Genomic DNA, 12,260 nt, shown 5'->3' on the forward strand with positions numbered 1-12,260 from the left:
AGCAGCTCTGTGACCTGGGACTGTTCACTTACCCTCTCCCAGCCTCAGTTTCCGCATCTGTACAACGAGAGGTCCTATCTCTTAGGTCCTTACAATTTTTAAACTCTGGGATTCGGTGGCAATTAAATGTGTAATGGCATGTTGTCAGTTCTCAATTTGTGACAGCATTGCTTTAAATTTAAAAATCCACGGCTTGAATCTTCCCTCCAAATCTGTTAAGGGGTGGAAAGTACAAACAGCATGAAACATATCTGGGTGAGGGAGAGAACAAGGTGCTTTGGTGCTCCACAAAGTAACAATTTTATAAGCAGCTGATTCTTATAAAATCTTAAGTAAATGAAATATTGTGAAGCAAATAATATTCTTAATGCATTACAGATTTTTGAGCCACTTCTGAAATTTTCGCGAACCAAGAAGAATTTTAGTATTTGGATTTGAATAACATTTATCCAAGCCCTTAGTCTGTACTGATACTGTGGTAGGTGTGTTTACATCCAGCATTTCAACACTTCATGATGGGACTGTTTTAATAACCTGTTTGCCCCTGGTCCACCCTTTCCATTCACCTTTAGTATTTTCTTCTCCAAATCCATCATGGATGCCACCACTATGCTCCTTTTTCTCCCCTTGAATTGTGATTTCATCATCACAAGTTCTGTTCAGAAACTTTCAATGGTTTCTCTCCTGTTTCCTATTTCTAAAGCCTTGCATACTCTGACCCTAACTCATCCAACTAACTTCATTTCTCATTACCTCTAAGTGCAACCACCACTTCAGTCCAGATAGTATAGTTTCAACCATATTTATTCCTGATTCCAAGTCTTTTTGTTTGTTTTAGAGACAGAGTTTCTCTCTGTTGTCCAGACTGGAGTGCAGTGGTGCAATCACAGCTCAAGAGAGCCTCCTGTCTCAGCCTTGCCAGTAGCGAGGACTACAGGCAAGCACCACCATGCCTGGCAAATTTTTAAATTTTTAGTAGAGATGGGGGTCTTGCTATGTTGCCCAGGCTGGTCTCAAACTCCTGAGCTCAAGCAGTCCTCCTGCTTTGGCCTCCCAAAGTGCTGGGATTACAGGCGTGGGCCACTGTGCCAGGCTCCAAATCTTCATTTGTGTTGTTCTTGTGTGGAATGCCCTTCTTCATCCCTTCCTAGTCTCCAAACTTTGTACACACTCAGTTGAACCCATTTCATGGGTCCCTGCTGAAGACATGCCACTTCTACCAAGCCTTTTCTCCATATTATTCCCCTTTTTTGTCCTCTGATGGCCTAAATACGTTGCAATAACACTCAGGTGCTTATCTCTTACTCATTGTTGTCATTTTTTTTTGCTGCAAATGTGTTCAAGAAATGTTTATTAAACACCTAATATATACCAGGTGCCTTGATAGGAATACCAGGTAGAGCAAGACAAATGCAAACATTGCCCTTATTTCTTCAAATATTTTTTCTTTCCATTCTCTTGCTCCTCTCCTTTGGTGTGACTATTGGAGTCATGTGCATGTACATAATATACATGTATATTGAGCTAACTGGCATTGTGTCACAGCTCAGTGATGCTCTGTTCATTTTTTTTCAAGATTTTCTTTATGTTTCCTTTTGGATAATTGCTATGTTTTCATATTCATTAATCTTTTTTCAATATCTAATATTGAAATCCTGTCCAGTTCATTCTTCATATAAAACATTGTAGTTGTTGCCTCTACCAGTTTGATTTGGGTGTGGGTGTGTGTCTTACATCTTTTATGTCTTAACATGCTCAACTTTTCTGCAGCTTCTTAAACACATAGACTACAATTATAATGACAGTTTTAATATCCTTGTCTACTAATTCTATGATCTATGCTATTTCTGGCACAGTTTCTATTGATTGATTTTTCTCTTCGTTACAGTTCATAATTTCCTGCTTCTTGCATGCCTGGAAATTTTTTTTTTTTTTTTTAACAAGATGCTAGACTTTGTAAAATTTACTTACTTGAAAAACAATTTTGTTCTTTTGGGTTTTGATTTTTTTTAGGTGGAACCAATTCAGTCATTTATGTAGGGTTAATTGTATCCCACTACTAAGACAGTACCCTTCAAAGTTCCTTACCCCATACCCAAAGTGAATTATGTGGTTTTTCTACTTTGGTAGGAACGGGAACTATTCTTAGGAACTGAGTTTGTGGACTGTTTTTTTGCTCTTTTCCTTTCCCTGTCTGGTAATTTATTTCTTCTTCTTTCTTCTTCTTTCTTCCTTCTCCTTCTTCTTCTTCTTTCTTCTTCTTCTTCAGATGGAGTCTCACTCTGTCACCCAGGCTGGAATGCAGTGACGCAGTCTCGGCTCACTGCAGCCTCTGCCTCCTGGGTTCAAGTGATTCTCATGCGTCAGCCACCCGAGTAGCTAGGTTTACAGGCACCTGCCACCGCACCCTGCTAATTTTTGTATTTTTCGTAGAGATGGGATTTCACCATGTTTGGCTAGCTGGCCTCAAACCCTTGTCCCCAAGTGATTCACCCACCTTGATTTCCCAAAGTGCTGGATTACAGGCGTGAGCCGCCACACCCGGGTGGATGATTAACATATGTAATCATCATAAAATTTCAGAATCCTAGGAATAGATAGAAGATCCTAGAAGTTTCCAGAGAGGATAAAAAATTATATTCTAAGGATTGGAAATCAGAACAAGATTGTACTTCTCCTCAGCAGCACTGGAAGCTAAGACACAGAGAGCAGCTAAATTTTTAGAAAAAATTATTTGCAAACTAGAATTCTATATCCAACTGTATTAGGTTTCTAGGGCTGCCATAACAAGATACAACAAACTGGGTGACTTAAAACAATAGATAGTCACTGTCTCACACTTCTGGAGGCGAGAAGTCAGAAGCCAAGATGTCATGTGCTCTCTGAAAGTGTAGAGGATTCCTTCCTTGTCTCTTCCTAGCTTTCTGGTAGTTTGCTGGCAGGCTTTGGTGTTCCTTGGCCTGCAACTGCATTACTTCAGTCTCTTGTCATTATCACATGGCGTCTTCCCTTGTGTATCTGTTGTCAGCTGGAAATCATCTTACAAGAACTTCCTATTTTGGTGTGACCGTACCCTAAATTAGTTGCATCATCAGTGACCTCATTTCCATATAAAGTCACATTTTGAGGTTCTGGGAGTTAGAACTTTAATTTTTTTTTTTGAAGGGAAGAGATACAGTTCACCCCGTAACACCAACCAGAGTATCAATCAGGTGTGAAGGAATAATGAAAAATATTTTACACATGTAAGTTCTAAAAATTGTTAACCTTCCATACATACTTTCTCAAGAGCTACTAGAAAATGTGCTCCATCAATAGTAGGAAGTGAGCCAAGCCAAGTACAGTAGCTCATACCTGTAGTTCAAACAACTCAGGAGGCTGAGGTGGGAGAATCACTTGAGCCCAGGAGTTTGAGGCTGCAGTGAGCTATGATTGTGCCACTGCACTCCAGCCTGGGTGACAGAGTGAGACCCCATCTTTAAGAAAAAAAGTTAGCTGGCCAGGGCCGGTGGCTCATGCCTATAATCCCAGCACTTCGGGAGGCTGAGACATGTTTATCACTTGAGGTCAGGAGTTTGAACCCAGCCTGGCCAACATCGCGAAACTCCATCTCTACTAAAAATACAAAAATTAGCCAGGGGTGGTAATCCCAGCCCCTCGGGAGGCTGAGGCAGGAGAATCACTTGAACCCAGGAGGTGCAGTGAGCCAAGATTGCGCCACTGCACTCCAGCCTGGGCAACAGTGCAAGAATCTGTCTCAAAAAAAAAAAAAAAAAAAGTTAGCCAGTAAAGGTATGTGTAATTCAAGAAAAAGAGGATCCAATATAGAGGAGATTAAGGTGATTTCAAAATGATTAGTGTATCAGGGTGCCTCACAGAAACAGAACCAATAGAATATATTTAGATATATAGAAAGGATTTATTATGATGGATTGGCTCAGGAGACTACAGAAGCCAAGAAATCCCATAATTTGCTGTCTTCAAGTGGGAGACCCAGAAAAGATGCTTTAGTTCCAGTCCAAGCATGAAGAACCAAGGCCTGAGAACCAGAAGAGCCTCTCGTGTAAGTACTAGTCTGACTCCGAAGGCCTGAGAACTGAGAACACTGGAGTCCAAGGGCAGGAGAAAGATATCTGAGCTCAAACAGAAAGGGCAAATATGCCCTTCCTCTGTCTTTTTGCTCTATTTGGGCCCTCAGTGGATTGGATGATGTCTGTTCACATTAGTGAGAGTGATCTTTACTCAGTTTACTGATTAAAATGCTAATGTCTTCTAGAAACTTCCTGACACACTCAGAAATATTGTTTTACCAGCTATCTGAGCATCACTTAGCCCAGTCAAATTGACACATAAAATTAATCCACCACAGTTGTGAAGGGAAGCCTAGGGTAGCAGACATGCAGCTGGCAAAGGGAGCAATCCATTCACACTGAAGCAGGGCAGAAGTGGAGGTGAGGTGTTGCCAAGAAAAAAATGAAATATGTAGTTCACCAGTGTGGGTGAGCATACTGATAACACATTTATGCATTTTAGTGGAGAGTTTGGGAATAAATTGGTGATAGGCACATAGAAAACTAAGCAAACGGGAGGAAATAAAGCAATTATTAACTCCAAGAAAACCTGAAAAGCCATGTAATAAAGGAAATATATAATGAGTGTAAGGTGGATCAGCTGCATACAACATATTCAGCAACTTTTAATTTTTTTGAGTATAAACCCTGTAATGCTGTTTGCATTTTTAAAGACATTTTAATAAAAATGAAAATTAATAAATAGGAATCACAATACTAAAGATAATATTTGGTATATTTTATTTTGAAATATTTAATTTGTATTGGCCTCATGTTTTCAATTTGAAATCTTTGCTCTTGGGAAGGGGAATAAGAAAACTTAATTATAAGCACAATTTGCTGAAAAAGCACAGACTTACTAGGTTTAAAGTAGTGTTTAATGATTAGACAATTTTCATTTAATAGATTTGTACATCTGCTTTGTTTGGTATTTGAATCTCATTGTGCTGTAGTCTATGGATTTGCTACCCTTGATGAGATACTCACCCTTGGTTCAATCAATTCTATCTGGTACAGTGGAAGTAATGGTTCACCCAGGTCTCTGATAAGTCTGGGGGTAGAACATCTTCCCTTAGAAAAGGCTACAGTACAGCAGGCAATGTATTTGGCCTGTCTAATATAGTACATTACATATACATTTGGGAAAAATGTTGCAAATTCCATAAGAGTAGCAGCCTGACATTATGGGAAGAGCACAGGACTAAGTGTCAGGAGCTCTGGTTACTAATCATAGATGAGCCACCTTGTGATAGTGTGATCTTGACAATGTCACATTCTCACTCTGGACCTGTTTCCTTATTTGGCACGACCACTGAATAAGATCTGTCTGAGCCAGCTGCAGTGACATCCACCTGTATGTAGTCCCAGTTCTTGGAAGACTGAGGCAGGAGGATGGAGGCCGGGAGTTTGAGGCTGTATGATTGCGCCTGTAAATAGCCACTTTTCTTCAGCCTGAGCATCACAGCAACACCCCAAATCTTTAAAAAAAAATCTGTCAGCACATAAAAATTACTTTACTCTATATCAATAAAGTAATTAATATAAATACAGATTCCCTTGAACTTCATGGACTTATCAAATCAGAATCCTTAGGAGAAGGCTCTGGGAATCGATATTTTAAAAAATCCCTAGTGATTCTGACACAGCTAGCCTGACACAGGGACCTGTGTTCAGGATTTAAAAGATTATTTCTAGGGCCTTTTTCTACTAAAATTCAGTTTCCCTATAAAATTGCAGAGAAAAATTATTGAGAAAATGATTTTCATTATAAAAGAATATGTAGCTCTTGCATAAAGGGCAGCATTTCTAGCTAATTTTAAAATTTATTTTATATTAATTATTTTAGGCATAGATAAGGAAGAAAAAAGTTTTGGAAACTACTTCTGAGAGGGAAAAATATGCCTGAAATTAACCAACAGCCAGCTTGTACTTAACATACAAAATAAACAAAAGAATCAACTATTGTGTAAGGAGAGAACCCCAAAATGTTCCTTGTTAATCGAAATTCAAGAGTATTAGCATCGGGAAAGATCTAGAGAGTCCAACTCCCTCATATTAAAGAAGAGAAGATGGATTGCTGTCCTGCATTCAAAGGAGGCCATTAGGAGCATGAACCAAGGGAAGCTGGTTTTCCTTCTATGCCTCTGCCAGGTTATTAAACCACCAGGCCTCCTAATCAAGAATTGCTCTTCGTGTGGAAGAACTCCTCTTCACCTGTTGCTTCCTCATATTACTTCCTGCCTCAGAGATGTAGAGGAACTGTAAAATTAGAATAGGATGTTTGGGTCTAGACAAATCCCAGTGAAAGCTAAATTATGGAAATTTAGTCTTTGTATAACAAATGAAAACCCTAAGTAGGCTGCCAAGGTACAAAAGCTTTCTTAACCCGAGACATTGCAAATACAACGTACTAAGTGAAAAAAGGAGTGGGTGGGGAACAGTGGGGGTAGAAGGCTGTCTAAAGGGAAGCTAGGAAAATGGAAAGTAATATGGAGAAGCAACATGCTCCAAGTGGAGTGTTTTACTATTTCATTGCCTGTTGAACTGTACACAAATAGGCACTACTACATAAAATAGCTATTTGAAACAGTTATGCCATTGCAGGGTAGAACATTACTCTCAAGTAAAGGCTTCTAACTGTACAATTAAAGTCTCAATCTTCTTTTTTTAACAGAATTTCTCTGGTGTACTCAGCAAAGTAAAATTTTGAATAGATTCTTTTATTTGAAGTGAATGATATTGTCAAATGTTAAAGAGTCTGCATTTTAAAATAATTTAAACAATATATAAAAACACTTGGCCTAATTAAGTAATCATAACAGTATGGAAAAATCTCTTCAAGAGCACCTTTGAAGGGAAATTTTATCACAGATCTCAGATCAGAACATAGAAACCCATCTGTGAGTTCCAGAGATCTAACATAAACCCTACTTTTCCTTGTAGGATGAGTTGCAGATTCTATTAAAATGTAAGGGTTGACTTTTTTAATGTCACTTGTTTCATCATCACTCTGTAGTACATGTAAAGGCACAGATTGATGTATTTTTCTGGCATCTTCCTGACGCACCCTTGCCCTATATAAATCGGTTTGCCAGGATCTTGTTGCTTAAATTAGCGATTGCAAACTCTTGGTCCTGCCAACACAGCCAATTGTGCCAATGTTCTCAGCATCTACTGGCACATGAACTGTTGCCTTTTCTTTGGCTTTCTGCATGTACCTGGGGCCATCATCCTTCCTTCACAAAGCAGCAGTCTGGCTTAGTTGTCCCTGAGAAAGACTTCAGGATTGGTTGGACTCACTCTGGCCCTCTTCAGGTTGTGCATCCTGCACAATGTATTTTCAGCCACACAATGTATTGTTCAGGATTTGTCGTGCACATACTTGCAGATTGGCAGAGCCAACTGCCAGAGATGAGAACCTTTTAAGTTGTTGTCAAACGTCATAAAATGTGTTCCGTGATTAATTTTGTGGGCACAGATTGGTTTTTGCACAGAGTCCAAAATTTAGGATATGTCACAGTGACTAAATGGCACCAGCATGCTGAATGAATTTGGAATTTGTTTTGTCAAGTGTGGGAGCAGGCACACAGATGGGCTTTGATCCAGTGGTGCTGCTTGGAATTCTCATTATAGCAATGATGTCACTTGTCACGTGAAGTAAGTGATAATGCTGCCAAATTGTGGAAAAAGCAAGGCAAATAGGAAAGTACACAGACCAAGAGAAAGGACTTAGGTAGCACAGTAAGCTTTCAATATCAGATGAATGGACATAAACATTGTTTTTGGGCTGCCAAAAATATGCATAGTAAAAATACAGGCAGAAAGGAAAACTTCCAACTGAAAGGGCCCTTAAAGTAGGGCCCCTGTAATCCAAGAAGTCTTCACTTCTTAGAGAAAATCAAGTAAAGCAAACGTGTCCTTGATTTTTATATTAGGCTATGAAAGAAATTTCTGAGCTGCAATCAAGAGTCTTTCTGCAATATCTAACCAAACCAAAGCCAAAGTATTTTGCTTTATAAAAAAAAACCTTTGTCTATGAAGAAGATCAGCAGTCATGCTGGGAAATTGAAAAAAACAAAAACCTTATAGTGGCAAAGAAGTACAGTATACTCTCACCAAGCATGCACATCAGAATTATCTGTAGGGCTTTAAAAATACATTCTTGATGCAGCTACAGCAGTGCTTAGAGGGAAATTTATAGCTATAAGTGCCTATATTAAAAAAAAGAAAAATCAAATTAACAACCTAAACTTCTATCTTAAGACACTTAAAGCAAAACAAACTAAACTCAAACTAAGTAGCAGAAAGGAAACAACAAAAGTTAGGGCAGAACTAGAATAAAATAAAAACGATACAGAATAGGAAAACATAGAATATAAATAAAAACAATTGAGAAAGATGATGAAACCAAAATCTGGTTCCTTGAAAAGATCAACAAAATTGACAATGCTTTAACTAGACTGACCAGGAAAAAAAGAGGAATTACTAAAATCAGGAATGAAACGGGACATTTCTACTAACCTTACAAGAATAAAAAAGAATATTAGGAAATACTATAAAAATCTCTCTCTCTTGCCACACACGCAGTATATACTATATATAACTGAATGTATGTCATGTAACTTATCTAATTTGTTGAAAAATATAATTTATATTTGTCACACAATTCACGTCAGAGGGTCACCATGTAAATTTTGATTCAAAAACTCGAGTATGGCATGAACATTTGTATTTTCTGAAAATATAAAGGTTTTTGTGAGTGACATGTACTTTTTGTTGAGAACCATTGATCTACCACATAGAAGGCATAAAAATTGTGGAATTACAATTAAATATGCATCAATTAGAATTAGGTATAGCTGCATATAAACACAAAAATCCAGGCTGGGCATGTTGGCTCATGCCTATAATCCCAACTTTGGCATGATCTCAGCTCACTGCAACCTCCGCCTCCTGGGTTCAAGCAATTCTCCTGCCTCAGCCTCCCCATTAGCTGGCATTACAGGCGCCTGCCACGACGCTCAGCTAATTTTTTGTGTTTTTAGTAGAGATTGGATTTCATCATGTTGACCAGGCTGGTCTCGAACTCCTGACCTCAAGTGACCCACCCACCTTGACCTTCCAGAGTGCTGGGATTACAGGTGTGAGCCACCGCGCCCAGCTATTCCCAGCATTCTGGGAGGCTAAGGCAGGAGGATCACTTGAGGCCAGGAGTTTGAGATCAGCTTGGGCAACATAGCAAGACCCTGTCTCTACAAAAATAAAAAATAAAAAAAATTAGCTAGTCATAATAGTGTGTGCTTGTAGTCCTAACTACTTAGGAGGCTGGGGCGGGAAGATTGCTCAGGCTCAGAAGTTCAAGGTTGTAGTGTACCACTACACTCCAGCTTCGGTGGCAGAGCAAGACCCTGTTTTGGAAAACAAACAAAAAACTGTTTTGAAAAAAAAAAAACAACTCACAAAAGTCCAAAATAATAGTGCATTTAAAGTGAATGAAAGAAATCCATAGATAGGTAACTTGGTGCAAGTATGACAGCCCCATGGTATCACCAGGATCCCAGCTTTTTTCATTTTGCATCACCATCCTAGGACATGGCTTCCATAGTCAAGTTCACTCATAATCTGAGATGGCTGCAGAAATTTCAGTCATTACATGTGAGTTGCATGCCAGAAAAAAAGAATAAGGAATTGCAGAAGGGTAAAAATCACCCTTCCCAGTTGAATAAGCATCTTTAAATCACCCTTTTCAGATGTCCAACATAATATTTTGACCTATATCTTCTTAGCCAGACTCAGTTACATGTCTCCATCTTACTGCAAAAGAACTAGGAAGTAAAATCTTTTATTTTGAGTGACAAAGAGCCCAGCTACAAAATCTCAACTCTGTCCCCAAGGAAGAAAGGCAAAATAAATATGGGGATAAGCCTTCAGCAAGCTTTGCCATACTACACCACAACTTCTGGAAATTACCTTTAAACCTAGTTCCTGCAGCATTCCCGGTCAATAGATTTATTTCCCTTCATTGGAAAGTTTTCAACTTGTTAACTCAAAAACATTTATTAGCAGGTGCTACGGGAGAGAGGAGAAATGTCAGATGTGTTCATGTCCTTGAGGAACTTTCAGGCAATTTCAGCAAATGGAAACTACACCAATGAGACAGTAGGAATGTTATCTACCTGTATGTACTGCAATGCTATGTTTTATGGTTTGGACCACTACTTTATATTTTAAACCTAAAAGCCCATTGTCTGCAAACTGACTCAAACTAAATTGAAATAAGCCACATTACTGTTTTAACCCAAACTGATTCTGAAAGCTAGTATTTACTCAACTACAAACCATTCAGTAGTGTGAAGATTAAACAAACAAGCAAACAAAAAAACCCTCTCCAGATCCTCCAGATCCGTGTTTCCCCTTCCTTCCTTTCCTGTCTGTCTCTTTCTTTCTCTCTCTCTTTCTTTCTTTCTTTCCTTCCTTCCTTCCTTCCTTTCTTTTCTTTCTTTTTCTTTCTTTCCTTCTCTTTCTTTCCTTCTTCCTTCTTTCCTTCTTTCTTTCCTTCTTTCTTTCTTCCTTTCTTCCTTTCTCGCCCAGGCTGAAGTGCAGTGGTCCAATCTTGGCTCACTGCAACCTCTGCCTTGATTCTCCTGCCTCAGCCTCCCGAGTAGCTAGGATTACAGGCACCTGCGACCATGCCAGGGTAATTTATTTTTTATTTTTAGTAGAGACGGGATATCACCTTGTTGGCTAGGCTGGTCTCAAGCTCCTGATCTCAAGTGATTTGCCTACCTCAGCCTCCCAAAATGCTAGGATTACAGGCATGAACCACCATTCCCTGTTCTTAGTGTTTCTTATAACTTCCCAGATATGAACAAAACCTTGCAAAAGAGCATTTCAATAATCTTCAGCTTCTCGATCTTCCAACTGATGTGGCCATCAAATGGCTAGTCAGAAGATAAATAGATGAAGACAATAGCTTTATTAAAGTCAATTCAAATTATGACCTACTATGGTAAGACACTGTGCTGGGGTCTAGAGGCACCAGGACTTCACCCTTCTCTCAACAGCTCACAAACCCAGTGGAAAGGGTCAGACATATAAGCAACCAACAGAAACAAAGGAGATGGCATTAAATATTATTCTGCTCTTGTTGCTTTAGTTGTTGCTGCTTATTGTTGCTCTTGTTGTTGCTTTAGTTATAGGGGTTTTTAACAGAGTTGCAAAGTGTTGTGGCGTAATGAGTGGGGAGAAATGATTTCTCACTGGAGGTAACCAGAAAACAGATTAGAGAGCAGTGGTTCTCAACCAGGGGCAATTTTCAAACCCATAGGACATTTGGCAATATTTGGAGATATTTTTAATGGTTATGACAATGGATAGATGGATAGTGAGGGTGAGGGTTGGTACTGGCACGTAGTGAGTAGAGGTCAGAGATGCTGCTAAGCATTTTTCAATGCATAAGACAACTCCCTACAACAAAGACTTACTCAGCGTAAAATGTCAGTAGTACCTAGGTTGAGAAACCCTGCTTGAATAAGATGGATACGTTGTACAAGGAGGATCAGAATTTTCACAAGTGGATGAATGGGGACAAGAATCCCAGAGAGAGTACTAAATGAGCAAAGCCCCATTGGAAAAAAAATATAGGCCCTGTTCAGGAAGTAGGAGGGAGGGCTTCAGTGGGGTATAGGTTACACAACGGAACCTGAGGAAGCTGTAAAAGGAAAGGGGGCTTAGCATTTAGATTGAGGCTGAGTGCAAGCTGCTAAAGTTTGGATTTTATTCTTTTGGCCAGAGTGAGCTATTGAAGGATTTAAAAAATGGAAGCAATAGGATTAAAAGTGTGTTTTAGAAATAAAATCAGAGGGAAAAGCTTTGATTCTCATAGCAGATTGTAAGAAAATTCCTTTAAGGGAGTCACTCTTATTTTGGGTGTTGTCTGATGTTTATTAACCTCTGGTTGTTGGAAAATAGCAAAACTGCAGAGAAGGGAGAAATTCTGCATATTTGGGCCTGGGTTGGATGGGCAGTGAGGGGTGAGGAAGGCCAAGGGAATGAGAGAGTGGTGCAATGCTGATATTTGTGCTGTGAGACCCTTCTTCATGGCTTCCAGAGCTTCGGTAATCTTTACAAAAATCATAATATGCTTGTGCTTGGATTTCTTGTGCAAAATGACTATATTTGGGTTGATTG

At 39.2% G+C, this 12,260-nt stretch overlaps 1 long non-coding RNA gene across 2 annotated transcripts in view; it reads left to right on the forward strand.

The window, feature by feature from the left end:
- LOC104008451 (uncharacterized) overlaps positions 1 to 12,260 on the forward strand; it is a 172,188-nt gene that overhangs the window by 283 nt on the left and 159,645 nt on the right. The window lies entirely within an intron of this gene.

This window comes from Pan troglodytes, chromosome 9, assembly GCF_028858775.2.
Source record: "Pan troglodytes isolate AG18354 chromosome 9, NHGRI_mPanTro3-v2.0_pri, whole genome shotgun sequence".
Classification (NCBI taxonomy): domain Eukaryota; kingdom Metazoa; phylum Chordata; class Mammalia; order Primates; family Hominidae; genus Pan; species Pan troglodytes.